This window comes from Motacilla alba, chromosome 2, assembly GCF_015832195.1.
Source record: "Motacilla alba alba isolate MOTALB_02 chromosome 2, Motacilla_alba_V1.0_pri, whole genome shotgun sequence".
In the NCBI taxonomy this organism is placed as follows: domain Eukaryota; kingdom Metazoa; phylum Chordata; class Aves; order Passeriformes; family Motacillidae; genus Motacilla; species Motacilla alba.
In genome coordinates, this window is record NC_052017.1 from 34,554,223 (window position 1) to 34,572,064 (window position 17,842).

General features: G+C 39.8%; 1 protein-coding gene across 5 annotated transcripts in view; it reads left to right on the top strand.

Annotated features, from left to right (window-relative positions):
• Positions 1-3,818: 3,818 nt before the first annotated feature.
• Positions 3,819-17,842, top strand: part of WIPF3 (WAS/WASL interacting protein family member 3) — a 37,563-nt gene continuing 23,539 nt past the window's right edge. For 2 of the 5 annotated variants that reach the window (XM_038127346.1, XM_038127350.1), the window contains exon 1: positions 4,589-5,688. The gene's annotated coding sequence lies outside the window, so the exon portion shown is untranslated. Of the gene's footprint in view, positions 3,956-4,041; positions 4,173-4,345; positions 4,470-4,588; positions 5,689-17,842 lie in introns of those variants that run through there. The other 3 variants (XM_038127349.1, XM_038127347.1, XM_038127348.1) reach the window with 3 other exon arrangements.

Here is a 17,842-nt window from a genome sequence, read left to right on the forward strand (position 1 = left end):
CTAATTATTTACTAGGAGCCTGAATGTATTTAGACTTCATTTCCAATGAACTCAGCAAACAGCTTGCTCAACAAGATCAGGAGTAAGGGTTTAGGATTTGGATTAAAAACACAGAAAAAAAGTAAACACTAATACCCCTCTCTAGGGAAATCATCTCTACTAATTATTTGTCTACAGCTTTCCTCAATATTGCTGTCTAAACTGCATTTGTAAACATGGTTCCATTGTTCTGTAACAAGCAAATCATGCACTTTTAGGAATTTCTTGCTAAAATGTATTAGAGAAAATTAAAGTTTTGAGCTGTTATTAATTCTCTATAGAAAGCACTTTATTTTTACCAATAATAAGGGAAAGGTAAACATTTGGAGACAAAAATATGGGAATATCTCTGTTCATACACAGGAATGTCTCTGTTAATTGTGTTAGCTCTAAAGCTAACAAAGTCATCAAACACAATGACTGAGACTATCATTGTAACAATTTTCAAATGTTGAAAGCTATTAAGAAGTGTAATCAAATGGCACCCTGAAAGGAAGATTTTTTTTTTCCTCTTAAACCTGTAAGTTTCATGCATTTTTAATGCAAAAATTATTTTTTTACATTAGTCACAAATGCCTTGACCTCTGGGTATTTTGGTTATATTTTACAAATGCATGCATAAACAAAGGCAAATACAAACGAATTTGTGTTTTTGAGACATATTTAGCCTTGATCAAAGTTGTTTTTTTATTTGTGTGTTGTGTATTTTTTGTTTGTGTTCAGTGGTGACCAGAAAGCTTTACATGTACTTCTTATTCAAAACACCAAGGCACAAATGCTGTAAGAAGATTTTCAGCTTTTTCTTATATTGTCTGGAGGGGAAAAGAAGTGTAAGTACTTAGGATAAGTATAAGCACTTCTTTGGCAAGTATTTATGTTGACACATGCCAGCAAAGCCTCACAGATTGCTGTTCTCAAAATCAGTAACCATGCCAAATCGTTCTGATTCTTTCTCTGTTTGGGACACACTACCTCCTTTTCATTGGTTTCATTTATTTCAGGTATGTTTCATTTTCTTGTATGGGATTTTGAGGATCCTAAAAGACGACAGTGTCATAAACACATTTTTAGTGCAGGAAAGTATTTTTAACTAAGAGATGGTCAATGATATATTTGCTAAGAATGATCATCATCTAGTATTGAGCAAGTTATGAACAGGAGGAAACTCCTATGAAGTTATATGTGGGGTTTTGTTCTAATTTACATTTGTTTGTAGTAAAAACATGGTGAATCAAAATGAAATTTCACTCAGACTCCATCGTCTCCTGTAGTAGCTCACCATAGGCCATTCCCACCCCTCCCGTCTTTAATGGCTGTGACTTCTTTGTATAGAAGACAGAGATTCTGCTTCCTCCTGTTTCAGGTTAGATTTATCCTGACATTCATTTGTGCTCTTGTTAGACTACATTTTTTGCTATGTGTTAGAAACTATAGGCTTATAATGAATTTGGCTTTCGGCAGAAGGGCCAGGACCAGAAATGAAAAGGGTGCAAAATTTCTCATTAAGTCAGACAAGGTTGAAGACCTTCAGCTGGGGTTCAGCTGTGCAGGACACAGCAAAGGAAAGAAATGTAGGAGAAAAGTACCAGGTGTAGCAGCTGTAGGAGAAAAGTACCAGCTGGAAAGTACCAGTCTGTTCTGGAATACAAAGATGACAGGCCAGGGCTGTTATGTTGCTCAACACAGACACTCAGAAAATCTTCTCCACATCAACCTCAGAGACATGTTCCCAACCTGTGGCAAAACCCAAAAATAACCCTTACAGTTGCTAGTGAAATGGTACCAAGAAATTACAGAGAACCAGCAGCCCGAGTCTAAAACACATACAGAGATTCTCCTTTTCTAAGGAGGTTGATGTATTGTTTGATCCATGTTGAAAAGTATTTGTCAAGAGTAAAAATACAATTGCGATACACAACATAATTTTAATAGTTATAAAGGCAGAATGTATGGAAAATAAGATTGCATTTATGGCTATGCATTGTAAAGTATATCAATGTTAGCTACAAATATGTTTGAGGCAAATTTTCAGTATTTAAAGCACTTCAAATAATCTTAAATTGGTAGATAATAAAACCCAGGAAAAGCACATCCTATATGATACTGTAGGGTAAGTTTTGTCCTTGCTGCATTACCCTTTCTGTGATATTGGATACAGCTGGGAGGAAGACAAGCAGGAGAGGAGGAGGAGGAAGATTACATGTGGACAACCAGAAGAAATGAGTGTTGCAGTGCACTGGCCTTCACAGAACTCCTTGAAGTTTTTGCAGAACTCTTTGGCCTCTTCCACTGCCATCTAGTGCTCCAGTACCTTCCTTCCAATTCAGCACTGGAAAGGGAGCACCTCTTTCCTTTTCATCTACATCTCCCAAAGACAAAACAGAAAGAGAAGGCTTTCATAACTCCTAGGCATGCAATCCAGTAGGATTCTCTGAAATAAATATAATGCATGACAAGTTTCTGTACCTAGCCAAGAGGCAGTGGAACCTCCTTCAGTGTTTTATATGTGGGCAAATTGTGTACCACAGGAAAAGTTGATTGTTTCACACCAGACCTGTGTGCAACTTTTATACTAGGTCAGTCCAGCCCCATAGGTAGAAATTGTTGCTGCTGCACTGGACTCATTCTACAGAAATTATGTGGACCTTGTTAGGAAGTGAAAGAAATTAAATGAAAGAAACAGGACAAAAACAGGTGTTTTTTTTTTTTCCTGCAGCTCTTGCAGCCTGATCCTCTGAAGTTCTTTTTCAATCTAATCCAAAAGGTGGACAAAGTTAATTTCATCATTAGCAATCTAAAATCAAGTCTCAGCTGAGACTAATTTGCATGAATAATGAAAGCAGTTTTCAAATGTGGTATTATATATTTTATTTTTTTTAAAGTAAATGCTGACATTTTGATTTTTCTGGAGCACTACCAATGACACTCTTGGCTTTGTTTTGTGCTTTGAAGTTCAAACAAGTGACCAGCTAGAAATGGGTTTGGAGCTCCCTGACCGCTGTGGAAACAACTGGGACAAATACTTAGGACTAAAAATTATTTAGTCTGGCAAGCAATCAAGATGATATTTTCAGAATAATAAATCAAACTCACACCTCTGGACAGACAAGACATGGAGATCTAGAGCATAGATTTTTGTGCCCCTGCCCTGTTGAGCAGAAGCGCCACAACAGCCCATTGTTGACTTTCCACCAATCTCAGGCTGACATTTCCTGACATCGTTCAGGTCCAAGTGACATTGATCTGTCTGGACTGCTTTATAAGCAAACAAGGCAATGAAAAACACCATTTTACATTTCTACAGCTAAACAGGTGCTCCAGAGAAATCCAGTGAAGATGGGCCTGCCTCTCAGCCATCTGAAAGCACTATCCAAAGGCTGCTGGGCAGACCAGAGCCCACATTATGATTTTTAAGTTATTCATCAGCACCATCATTCCTGAGACACTCGCACATGACAAACTCGGGGTGCCCCATTCCTCCAGCTGGGGAGGCTGCTCCACTGCAACTCCCTTGCCCTGACAGAAATATGGAAGGCTCATTAGGGCGTGACCTTAATATTCCCATCTTCAAGCAGCCTTGGAATAAATTCAGAAGAAAACAAGATTTTTTTTTTTTCCTAGTGCACAAACAGGCATACAAAAGCCAAGGATGCCCAGCCAGCTCCAAGGGCAAGGCCCTCAGGGCACTGCAGGGAAGAAGTGGTTTGGCAGGGGGACTGGGTAGTGCCATCTTTTTTTCCGTGCCATGGGGCAGCATTTGAAAGCCCACGTGGGCTTTCAAAAATAGCTTTGGCTCTGCCGAGGCTCCAGCATGTGGGAGGGTGCGCCGGGCTGCAGCCGGACTTCACCCTCGCACCAAAGCCGCCGCGCTCCAGGGCTGGGGGTGGAAAGTGGGGCCCGCGGGTGGGCGGGCTGTGTAAGTGTGTGCATGTGTGTTAAATTGCTACTTTTAAAAAGATATATTTATTTTTATTCCCTCATGAAGACCGGGGCGGGCTTTTCCCCCTCAGGATCCTAAGATCCCTGCCCTCCTTTCCCCGCCCCCGCCAGGGGAGACGGGCGGCCGCCGCCGTACCTGGCGCCCTCTGCCCGGGAGGAGCCGCCCGGGCCCCGACGGCACCGACGCTGAGCAGGTGGGCGCGGCGGCGGGGCTGGGGGTCCCCGGTGCCCCCGGCTCCCCTCACAGCTCGGCCAGCCGGGAGCGCCGGGCGGGGGCGCGGCCGCCGCTGGGGCCCGGGCCGGGGCCGGGGCTGGGGCTTCCCCGGTGCCGCGGGGTCAGAGACGACTCGGCGGGCAAAGTTGGTGCCGCGGCTCGGCCCGGGCCCCGGGCAGCGTCCGGCCGGCGGGGCAGCGAGGGCACGGGGTGACCGCGACACCCGCGCCTCTGGGATGCGGGTACTACCGGCGGCGGAGGAGGAAGCGTGGCTGAGGTCAGGCACGGACTGTGCGCGCTGCTGCTCCTCTGTTGTGTCAAGCAGAGGGTTGTTTTCCGGCGGTGGTGGATGGCAAGAAGTTTTCTTTTTTTTCCTAGTTCTCGTCCTTGAAGTAGATGTGCTGCAATAGGTCAGCCGAAAAAACTGGGCTGAGGGATTTTGAAAAGTACCGTGTATTAAATACTCGTGTACATATTGGAGGGGGAATGCTGGAGAAACGTTGGGAAGAAGCTCTTAAAGGTTTAATAATAATTAACATGGATAAAATTGAGACTAAAATCTAGCGACTTTCTCATCAGCCTGCTGGCGCTAATTCAGAGCGACAGGGAATGTGTTGATAAAGGGTAGCACGCGGATTTTTTATTTCTCTTTGGATATGCTCGGAGTTTGCAAAGACATAGGAGATGATGGGTTATGTGACAGCCTGCATCTCTGGGGTTGTGAAGGGGGGCTGGGCTTGTGCCGCTCAAGAAATTCAGGAGTTTGAGAATAGGGAGGACACGTGAGATCTGCGTGCCTTTGTTTTGTTTGGTTCTGAAAGTGGACTATTACTAAGTGAGGTTTCTGAAAGATAGCAAAGTAAGTCGGATTTAGGAGAGGAAACTGATATATGGTAAAGTTTCATGATTTCCGCACAGGACGGTCTTGGGGCAGTCTGGATTTATGGGCTAAAGTCTTCAAGTGCTCCTGCTGAATCAGACAGGGACACGTTGCTGAAATTGCGATTGCAGTGATGATACCTGTTACTGTGCACGCTGCATGAATCAAGTCGTTCAGCTGCTTCCCGATACAATCGGTGTTTTCAGTTTCTCCATCTGTACATGCAGTGCAAGTTCCTGTTTATTTCACAGCGTGTGTTTGTATAATCTATGTTAACATCTTCAGTTCGCGTGCTTTGTGCTGAAGGCCAAGCCGTAAGGGCACATGATCAAGGAAATGAATGCAGCTTTACTGTGTGCTGGCAGTGGGAGCTGGGACACTTGCTGGGCACTTGTGTGCGTGGGGATGGTTCCCGTTCACTGCGTGAACCTGTGACCCAAAGCAGTGTCCCGGCTGGAATGCGCAGGCGGTGCGGGCGCTGCTGCCACCCACGGCTCGCACGGGACATTGCCCTGCGTGCGGTGGAAAGGTTGAGTCTGCTCTGCTGTCAGGTACCGGCTTCCATGTGCAAGATAACATATGAGGAGCTCAGTGTGGGACACTTAAAGCAGATTGCGTAAGTGGTTTTTTAATTGATAGACTGCTTTGGCTGTTTTGCTGTAGATGATGATGACAAAATCTGGGTTAGACTCATAACCAGAAAGAATGCTGTGGGAGTTGATGTTTTTCCTGTAGAAAATGCAGGTTACGGAATGGGGCTTGCAATTTAAGTATGAAACTTTTTTTATTGGCCTTTTCTAATAAAGGATATATGTTCTCTAAAGACGGGGGTGTATAAATAGTTTGACCAGCTTTGCATACAGACTTTGGTTGCTTAGGGGCAGATGCAATGTTTAATTCATTCGCTGCATTACTCAAGTTATTGCTGGTTTGGATCTATGCCTGAAAATAATTGAGATGCACTTGAAATTCAGATTCTGTGATTGTACTGCACTGGAAAGGGCAACATATGACTGTATTTATCAAATCATGTAGTATAATACAAAGCAATATCCTCTTTTTTTCTCTCACTCCTTCCACACCTACAAGAGGAAATATATATAAATAAAAATCCTGTAACATCTCAATTTCTGTTACTGCAGTAGGGGAATGTACAGTCAATGTTTGGAGTCTGTACATAATGACTACTAAATCTGAACTTGCAGAAAGTATTTAGATAGCTGGCTTTTTAACAGTAAATCAAAACATAGCATGGTCACATCTCAGCAATCACACCATAAAAGTCAGCACTGTTTGTTGAATGTCCTAACAGGATATAGCCAGATGCTAATAGTTATTAGCATTGTTATCTTTATACTTAGTAATTTTATTGCTTGATGAGGTCTGTGTTTTGGGAAACTTGTTGTCCTCTGAAAAGAAGACCTTGAACAGAAAATAATAACTTAGTCATAACAAATAGAAAAATATTTGCACATTTTAAGAGACAGATGTTGAGAACTCCAAAGTAGAATAACACAATTTACTATTTTTCATTTAAAAAACCCCTTATGTTAAGTATTAAAAAGCTTATAATTAATATTTTAAAATATTTCAGCTCCAAAGAGAGCCAAAACAGGGACTGATATAAAATCTCTTTGTTTATTTGTCATAACTCACCTATAATAATTACATTATTTTTTCAGACACATTTGCTTTTGTGGAAGCTTTTCTTCTCTGTGCTCTGTGACTGGGACTAGCTCTGTTCAGTCATGCAAAGTAGGTGAGACTGGTCAGGCTCAGCTCAACTTTCTTGCCCTGTAAGTTACTGATCCTGCATATGTGTGAATTTTATGCAGTTCATTTAAGTTCTAATAAATGAGATCACAGATGAGAAGTTGAGGCTTTGGAGAAATGATACTAGGCTCTGCTGCACCAGAAAAATAATTCCCATCTTCTTCAGAGTGTATGTGAAATTAGTATCTAAATAAACATAATAATCAAGTGAGATACCCAGTAAAGTCTTTTATCTAGAAGTCTTTAGTACTCAAATTACACTGAGTTACCAGTGGCTGCTATGCAGTTTTGAGATGCAGCTTTCTGGGCTGCCTTTAACACTGTTCTTGTAGATCTTCCTCAATTAGTCTATGTTCTTACACAAAGTAGTCACTGTCTTTGAGGGACTGAAGCTTTCTGAAAACGGGCATATAGTAGCAAAACCTTAATGGTACTTCACAGTTGCTTTTTTATCTGTGGTCATTCTGCATCAGGGTTGTCTGGTGGCTTCGTAGCCAGGATGAACAGAGATATAAAGAGTGCTATATTTGCAAACAGAATAAAACAGCCTTGGGGCCTCCAGATTGGAAAGAAAGAAACTGTATTTTCAGAAAAAAAATTTTTTTTTAATGCACCCACGTTAATTTGACTTCTGAGTATCGTGAAGTTAACTCATTCAGTATTACCTATATGACAGCTGTAAAGCTGCCTTTGATTGCTTTGAAAGAATGTGAAACAGCTAAAGGATTTTCACAAGATGCTAAAAGCATGTTTTCATACTGTGGTAATTGAAACAACAGCTGAAACGGATTTCACTACCAGAAATATCTCTCTCAAATAAGATCATGCATGGAGAGCCTAATTCTTCCTTGCATCATCTTTCCCCGTTGTTACAAATAGATAGATAACTCTCTGTGGTGTGAATGGTGTCTGTCTGCAGTCAGCCCAGGCAGAGCAGAGCAACATAGAAGCTATGCTATAGCTGCAGGGTAAGTGCTAAAGTGAAAAGTGGGGGAAAACTGGGCCAAAAGTCCCGACATGATTAAGTTCACTAAGCATAAGAACAGAAAATTCAGCATGAAAGTGCTTGCTCAGTCTTGACCCTGCTCTTACAAGTGTCTAAGAAAACTAAACAAACTGTGTCTGCTCTGCAGCTTCTGTGTAATGGATATTCTATATCCTCCATTTACCCTGGTGGCAACTGCTGTGCCTGCCTTGATAAATGGACGTGTTGGCTAGAAATTACAGTGCTTCTGCTTCATTCATAAGAGAGGGGTAAAATGAAGGAAGTGAATGAATAGGTTTGGAGATAGTAACCCCTTTGTGTTGGTGCCTTTCACAAGCCATGCACAGGTCTGTAAATGGCTGCTGTACCATTTAACTTCTAGTTACTATATCATGTTTTCCTCTTTTCATTATAAGTAAAAAAAAAAAAAAAAAAAAGAAAAAAGAGGAGAACCGAGTATGGTACTGCAATCATAAAGGAGGTCTTGGGATCTTTTGTTCCTCTTTTGTACCCTGTTGTTTTAAAGCTATTATGTTACTGCTTTCCTAACTGGCATCGTTTTGTGTGTGAGAAAAATATGTATGCAGCAGCACTACTGATGTGTATAAAATAGTCCTGGCAGGTTTTTGGCTTTTGTCCAAGTCAGTTACATATTTTTATATGCTAAAGAAGAAAATAAATAATGCTATATCTGTTCAAAATCTATAGATCTGCTGTGTTAGTTGAGTAGACACATAAAGAAAATCATGAGGCTATAAGCCAGGCTTATATATCAGGAAAACAGACTGGGATTTTAGCAATTTATTTTCAGAGGGAATGTTTGCTTCTCTTGGGGATATGTAAATTACTGCAAGAATATCTGTCAAATTCTGCCTGGGATTTGAACAGAAATTTGCTTTTATTGGTGAGTTATGTGAGTGTGAACTTAACATATAAGTGATGTTACTTCTGTTGCTGCAGATCGTATATCCTGCAGTATTTTCAGAGTTAAACCCTAAAGAACTGATCTCACTTCTACTGAAAACAAAGGAAAATTTGGCATTATAAAAATAAGAGATGGATTAGCCCCTAGATTAGTAAATGGGCAGAGGGGTTGGGGACTATCTCTATAAGGTACTGTGTGAGTGATAGATATGGGGCCTAACAGGGCATTTAATGCAGAATGAAAGCCTTTTTTAGCCTTGAAATGACTAAGTAGCAAGGAAATTATGCAAAAGCGGATTGTAAAAAATATCCTTGGATCAAGTGATCATGAGTTTACATTGATTGAACAGTAGGATAAATTATGCAGTCCCATGTGGGGGTACTTGGGCTTGCTCTGAACAGACTGTACCAAGAGCTGCAAAGGCCTGGAGTAGTTGCAAAATGAGTGTGCTGTGGTTACTTTGCTCCTTTCCTCTGCCCAGACTGTTTGACCCGCTTGTTTTTCTCCAATACTTCAATCTTTTATCCAGTCCATCAGGTGGAGCTTTGTACCTTTGCACTAATACTTACCAGTTCTTACCAGTCAGGATGTACATCCTCATATCTCCTAGAATCAAATTTTTCTGTTTTTTTCAGAGCTGGATCAGCCTAGCTCTGCATTTCTTCTGTTTTTCTCAGTACTAGTAGCCTGTGCTGAGCCTTTAGTATCATCATTCAGAGTTACTTACTTTTGCTCCGTGTGCAGTGTTTCTTTCCCCAGGGCAAAACCTTTTAAATGAAATACCTCTTCTTGCTTTGCCTCGCATCAACAGAAGACAAGAGGTGCAGTGAATGGTGGCAAGGGCAAAGAAAGTTTAGAGTGGGAATGGAGAGACTGGTAAACCACTAGGAAAAGGGAGAAATATTCACAAAGTGAAATAAAGAATGAGGATGGGCCAGATCCAGGCTGGGTAATGTGAAAGCTCAAGTCCAAAGCCAGCATAAAACTTGACACCAGAATTCATGGAAACAAGTGAGTCCTCATCTTTAACTTGCTTGGTCTGATGGTAGCAGATTCTGATTGCTCTGCAAGTATACTTGAGAGCTGTTCAAAGAAAACTACTTTTCTCCTTTGTGCCTATGATAGATACAAATGCAAAAAAAAATTCTATTTCCATTTAATCACTAGAATAATTTTCCTTCTTCATCAGGCAGCAAAGTTAGTTGAATATTTTTGAATCCCTGATGTTCGTTGCTTATGCCGTGTGTACAGGTAGGTATCAATCACAATTCCCTCTCTAAATATAATGCCTTTCCCAAGGAATTACCAGTGAAGACCTTTAATAAGTCAAAGGGCTGAAACTTTAATTTAATAAACTCATATTGTTTTTTTCTCAGCACTTTGTTTTATTAGCAATTCAGAACTAGGCCTACAAATCAAAACATCTTTTATCAGGATTTTTTTTTTTGTTGCAGTTACAAATGACTGCAATTTGCTGTTCATTGTACAAAGTAAAATCATTGTCCTGAGTAAATGGATGTAAGATTGAAGCTAGGTACTTTGTGCACTTCCTTTAAAAGCAGCTAACAATTTTCTGTACAAGAAAGATATTTACACCTTTATGCACATAGGCAGTTTGATATCAGCTTTGACACTTAAAGGAGTATAAGAACATATTGCATATTATTTTTTCAGAACAATGAGTTAGTTAAACTATCAAAAATGCAATGTTATGGTAGCATAGCAAGACTTTCTTAATAACATAGGAGTTTATAGTTCTGTACTTGTACGTATGGAAGCCTTACCCTGGTGTAAAGAACATCTGAGATGAAGCTATCAGTTATGTCACTGAAATGGGACAGCAGCTTCTACAGGATTGACAGAAAAGGGCAATGAAAGTGAGAATGAATGTTCAGAAGTTATAGTTCAAATTTTTAGGCCATTAGGGCTAACATTTTTACCACTGGAATGGAAATAAGTAATTACAATTTCACTGAAAACTGGAATCAAAATTTCCCATTCTTTCTTTGAGGTGAAGATTTCCCTGATTATTCCTGCAGGTGACCAGATCGTTGTGTTTTACATCCCTTGTGAAGGGCATTTCTCCTTAGCACATACAGTGACCACAGTCCATGTTGGGGCCTCAAACTGTGTTGTAGGAAAGCATGGTGCATGTCAAATTGCAAAATTTCTTTTTCTTGCATTGTCAGTATTAGATTTTTTTTAAGCTCATAGCTAGCAGCCTGACATGACATGCATGCAGGTTTCTATAAATTTATCATTTCAAGATGTAAAGCTGTGAAAATCAGACCTCTGATAAAATATCATGTGGTTGAAAGTGGAAATTTCAGAATTATTTAAGAACTGGATTTTTGAAGTCCTCTAGTCTTCCAATACCCATATTTGCAAATTCTTTTCACTTGACTGGCATTTTAAAACAAGGTTTGAGCTGTTTGTAGCAAATGTAGAAGAGCAAGCTGCTGAATACTGCCTTGTCTGCATTTTCCATTTTAATGCTAGCTACTTAATTAGAAAGCAAAACTTTCTTCTGTTAAGGGAATTGGTTAAACAATGTTTGGATGATTTTTTTTGTGGAAACCATTCTGTGTACAGATATACTTTTCAAATAACTCTGTATTATAAAAGTGATAGTCAAGAAATACATTAATAACTATAAAGGAATGGATCATTAATAATTATGTGAAAACATACAATTAGCTTCTTAGCAGAGGCTGCAAAATTTGCAGATGTTAACCTGAAACATCAAATTACTTCTACAGAGAGAGATCAAGTGCTGCTCACACCGATGCTCTTGAGGAGTGTAAGAGTAAACAGTTGTCTTCAGAATGTGGCCGTGACCTTGAATGTCTACTGAGCTGCACTTTCTTTAGCTTAGGCCAATGATTAACTTTGCTAATGGCTGTATATCAAATTCACCATTGTTTGTATAGCTGGCAGTGAAACAAGCCATGTCTGTCTTTGTGTGGATGATGCGGTATTAATTTCAAGGAAACCCTTTGTATAGATTGTTTCCTTTGAAAAGTTATGTCTTTGTGCAAGTCCTAATTACTTCTAATTTACCTTATTTGTCTTTGAGCTCTCTAACTTCAGGTTAACACTACTACAGGCACAACATATTTCTTCTTGGTATGTGTTGTTCTTTTCTCTTGGTCCTTATTTAGAAGAGGATGATGAATTCTCTTGTTCTGCTCCCTTACAATCAGTCTTCTCTGACAGATCCCCATGGAGCAGAGGAAGCTACACCCTGAAATAGTCATATGTAGGGATGTGAAGTCATCTGTGCAGCCTTGCCTCTGAAGGGAGGTTTTTCAAGACATAGCACTGTAATTTCTGGCCTCAGCACCACAGGGAACCCAGTAGAGATCTGCCCACAGCACACATGGAAGCAAGGCGTCTTCAAAATCCTGTAGTCTCTGCTGGGTCAGCCCTGGACAGTTTGTGGCAATTTTATCAGGCTTCTGACAGAATAAGAGTCATGCTGGGCTTTTTTTCAGGCAGAAAGGGGAAGCAGCCCTTAACTGCATTAAGCCTGGTGGAAATAGTCCAAGCTGAGGGGAACTTACAGTCCTTGGCTTAAATTCAGGATACTGTTGCATGCTGTGAGACAGTCCTACAGACCCTGTAGAAGACAAATGGTGCTTAGAAGTGTTTCATCAGGTATTTAATGGAGAAAGAGCCTTTCCTTAAGGTTTGCACATTCCAATGGAATTGAAAAAGTCAGATTCTGCCTTAAGTTACAGTGATGTAAATGGTGGCTGAGAGCAGAAATTTCTCTCAAGTTGTACACAGTTCTGATGTACAACTGTTAGATGGTGAAAGGCTGGAGTTTTAGTCAGCTGTGGGAATATACACGTGAAAGTCTATATATATATAGAGTAAGATGAGTATGTATATGGTATTCGCCTTCCTGCTGTAAATGAAGATTCTAACAGTTTGACACTTCTGTACTGTTCTTAAATGTCTCAAATGCAGCAGAGACTATCAGTTAATTTGTGAATGGGGTTATCATTGTAGGATGAAAAAGAGACAGGATATTCAGAGGCTCTACCTTGATTCTTTCTTGTTGGGCTCTCTAAACCCAAAAAGTCATTCACACTCTAAAAAGAAGAAAAAAAATGTAGCATCCAATGCATAAATATTAAATGGTTTGATTATTTTGCAATTAGAATCTAGACCAGCTCGTTCCAAACAGAGGCTTTTTCCGAGTCTTTTCCAATTGTGTGATAGTGACAGCAGGAAAGTTGATCTGTGTAACACACATCTACTGTTCTCTGTTTTTAATCTCCCTATATCTGCATGTGTTGTACTGTCTTTAAAAGATCTGTGGAGATCTCTTGCCAGTGATTTCAGCTGTTCTTCAGTGATGTTTCGCAGGAGTAAATGGGCAATTTGCTAATTAAACAATTATGCTAATTGTCTACCTTTGAGATCATGAAAGTTGAGCAGATGCTTATTGATGCTGTTTTTTCACAGGTAATTTTGAAATTATTTGACTTTTCTGTTGAAATATAAGGGCTTAAAAGCTATCATTCAGAACAGTACAGTTAATCAGGAAATCATATTTGATTATATAAAAGTTGTTTAAAAGATAAAAACAGGTTGTGGTCTACCTTTTTTCTTCAGTTTTTAATCAAGAAAGTAAGACCAATACTATAGATAAGCTCTCCTGCACACCTTTGAAATATCTCCCCCAGCTTTTCCTTTGAAGGAAGAAAGCCTGTACATTTCCCCAAAGGTGAATTACCTACTTCAGAGTGTGCAGCTGCAGTGATTGCAAATCCAGTAGTAATGAATCTGTTATTTTGCAGTCCTTTCTCCAATTTGGTTATAACGGTCAGATTTTAATTCCAACTGTGTTGTTTCATGTTAATGGCTATACCACCTAAAGACCTAGGGACTCTGGCCATTTAAAAAATACCCCTATTTAGAGTAGTTTTAGTGCATAAATGCATATTATGCACATTTAAATAATTGTGATTTTTTTTTTCCCTCTGTCTTTTCCCCCACTGTACTAAATTAAAGGTACAGCTGTTTCCTGCCTTCCCTTTCCTTGATGGGTGAAGGTACTTTAGAATAGTTTTTGCAAGCATACCTGTGGTGGTTCTGCTGAATGTCAGTGTGGCAGGAGACATGTGAGCTACTGTCCAAAATCCACTGTTTCTTAGTGTGGATCTCTGCTCCCAGCAGGATTTTGTTTCAGTGAGCCCTGCACTGAGGCTGTGGCGGTGATGCTTCAGGATGAGACCTTTGGGAAGCACTTGGAGTTTGTGCATGTCTCGTAGCTGAATAAAGTGAGACCAAAGCTACAGAAATGCTTAGGCAGAGGTTTTGAGTTTCCCATAGGCAAATCCAGCACAAGACTGAGAGAGCAGTTCATGAAGAAGAAAGATGGGCACCTCCTCTGTCTTGTCTGACTCTTCAAATTAAAGTCTGGGTGAAGACTTTATTTGGGCCTTCAGAAATTTGGAGCTTGAGTTCTTACAGTGATGACTGCAGACTTGTTCTTAAACCCAGCTGCTATTCAAGCACACGTGGTGAGAACATGCAAAGAACACTCTGACACCTGAAATTACCAGGTTCAAAATTATCCTTACCAACAGAACAAAAGAAGACCAATTGTTTTGAGATCAGAGAAGAGTAATAATGTTCTCTGACTGATGAAAAGTTCACTGCCTTGTGAGAAGTAAAACAACTCCAAAAGTAAAACAAGTCCTTGCAAATGTACTTTTGAATTATAGTGCTTATATTCCACAAAGCTGATGCTGAGCAGTAGTAGAAACTATTTTGCTTGGAACAAGGTAGAGTCATCTGCAGTGGAGTGCAAATGGGATCAAACTAGGAGAAGGAGAAATTAGGCTGCGTGTCAGGCAATCTGAACTAGAAGAGTTATTTGACTAGGAAAGAGCTTCCCAAGGGAAATAATAAAAGCCACATTATTTGGGACACCTAAAATTAGACTTCAGAAAGCACTAAAAAAATGTACAACCTTGCTTTGGTGGGGAAATGGACTAGAAAAGTTCATTTCAGATTTTCGTGTCTTTTTTTTTTGTTGTTGTTTTTCAATAATTCTGCAATTGTTGGGCTCGATTCTGTTTTGTGATGTTTAAGTCAAGGTAAGATTTACTTTGCTTCTTGCCTTAGGAAACTGAGGTTAAACATATAGGCTTCTCCCCCCCACCTTGCCAGCCTTTTGAACTGTATATTTTTATTTCTGTCCCTCAGGGATAGTTCAGACCCCTCTCTTCCAATTATAGGTATGTATATTTAGAGGAGTGGAGAAAGAGCACATGTGCCTTAAGGATCCTTTGTAACATTTCTCTCTTGCCTGGCTCTTATCTGACACTGGAACTGATCAATATGATACTCCTTTTTTTGGTTTTAATTCAGAATTTATTTCTATTGTTACGGGAAAAGCCATAAACTTGGCATGTTCTGAAGCTATTGTGTGAAATTGCTGACCATGGGTTTTATATATATGTGTATGTATGTATACGTGTTTGTGTGTATGTATATATAGTATAGTGAGGGGAGAGGCAAATGAAATACAGCCTTTAACCAAGGAACAGAGGCCTCCAAATAATATGCGTTGATATACTGAAAGTGTTGCAGCCTTCTCCAAAATTTTCTTTCAGTACAGTCCATGTGATATTGCTGCAGTAATACAAAAGAGGTTATCATAGCCAATCCTACATATTAAAAAAGTGTAGATTGTGACGTTATGACTACATGTTATGAGCCAAATGTTTTTTATTGCGAGTTAGCTTGAAGATTCGTATCTTGATCAGCATACACTGTCTACTTGTGAGATGGCAGTGCTCCTTTCAAAGCCCGCTTGAACAAATAGAGTCTCTACGTGGAAGATGGTTCTTCATTATGTAGGCATTACCCTGTAATAGTTCTGGTATAAAAACCATGAGTTTTAATGTGTACACAAAAGCATGCCAAGGTCAGGACAATGAACCTCCAAATTTGTGGTAAGAGACTAAAGAAGGCATGTCACCAGGATTTTCTGAAAGGTGGTTCATTTGTAGAGGGTTTGAAACAACATGGGAGGAAATCTATATGATCTCTCCAGTATTTCATTCAAGGGCTGTGTGTTATAGCCTCACAGAATGTATTTTTCCTCGATGCCACTGGACAGGAGTATATTACAGTGGGATACATGGTGAACCCTTCCTCTGCACTGAATTTTGGGTTGTAGTTTCTACACAACTTCTAGTCCTTGAATTTAGGCTGCATCATTGGAGCAACGAGTGCTGGGGCAGGGACTGGTGGAGAGGCAGCTAGAAAAGTCATCTGATGGCATTTCAGATTGTGACTTTTAAATAGCAGGAGCTGATTCCCATTTCCTTTCTCCCACTGCTGCTTGCCTCCAATGTGCTCTACCTCCTGCTGCCATTCATGTGGTCTGCCACAGGAGCGTGGGTTGTATTTTTTTTTCCTAATTTGACTAAGAGCATATTTCCCATTCTAAATCCTTAATGAAGACAAAAGGCCTGTATTGCAGGGTAGGAAGATACTAACCCGAAACATATTATTAGCTGGGAAGACTCATTCTCCTTATGTCCATGTTTTTGAATGGCTTAATTGAGGAAAAGAGATATCTTCTGATGATGGGTTTTTGAATAGGGCAACACTGAGGGTGGAATGGTGGAGATGCTGTGATGCCAGCTTTCTTGGAAAGCCTCATTAAGAGATTATTAAAGTGATTGTAACTGATTCTGTTACAGATCAGGGTGCTTTGATCAGCCAGCCCTTTGCACAGCGATCTCTCAAGGGAGAAAGTGAGTGTTTCAGAGGCTCTGCATGTTTAATTTTTGACTGATCTCTCATTAAGTATTTTACAAGATAGAAAAGGAGAAAAATACTCAGACATTATTGGGATATTGTTCATGTACACTAGGTAGGAAGTGAACAAGTCTGCATGTACGTTTTAATTTCACTGCCTCTTCCAATCTAACCCTCTAGCAAAACAGCCAGATATTCCATTCAAGACTGTAACTTGCCTCATTTCTATGTTATCTTCTCTCCTGAACTTTTCCAGATTTAACTGTCATGCCTCCTCCCTACACAGATCATTCTGGAAAACCATGGAGTGCCTGTTTTTAAAAATGGAGGGAGAAGGAAGGGGAATAGGTTCTGGGAATTGTGGTCTTTTTAACTTAACATCAATTTTTAGTAAAACATTAAAATGTGAAAAATGTTTTTAAGACCTTTCAGGGGTCAGGGAAACAAATGATGACCTAGAGAGATGTATAAAGAGTAAATGTGAGAAACCAATGTAATTTCTTGTTAAGATAAAGCCTTGCAGAAATAAAAGACAAAGCATATGACATATTTTGTGTTATTGTAGGGCTTTGGACACTGTTTCATATGACATTGTGAAGAGTCTCAGAAAACAATTGTGACATGATGGATGTAGAACAGGATGTAAAACTAGATGCGATCGGAACATTTATCCAAGTGTCACTATCAAAAGAAGTTTTCAAGCATGGCTTGCATAGGGCTCTCTTCGGCACTGCCTAGTACTTTCATTTGCAACTTTACTAATGAAATTCAGGGGTTTCTTGCTAACTTTAATGATGAATGAGTCATGCTGAGAGCATGGTTAGGTATGAAAATCAGTGAGTGATGCACTGTCATTCTACAAAAGATTTTTTTAAAAAAAGAAAAGCATATACCTTTTGTTGGAAGATACATGCCTTTTTGTGATTGCATTACTAAAAATTGTGAAAATTAACATTTAAAAATGGCAGGAAAAACACTTGACTTTAACACTTGAGATGTCTGATCCTTGATATGATATAATTTGGTAATAGAAGCATTAATTTTTAGAATTATTTCTTTATTTATTATTAAATAATGAGGGATTTAAATCATGAGGGACTTCCAAAGTCCCTTACTCTCTCCTTAGAGCAGCAAACCTCTGGCTTAAAGTCAACTGAGTTTTTGTCCCAGTGGGAGTGTCTACATGTGGTCGACTGTGATTTGTTCTCTGCAGAATTGCATTTCAGGGGTATGGGCTAGGTTAAGGCAAGATGTAATAGTTGGACAGGCTAGCATCTATGCATTTGTTACTCGTGGCAC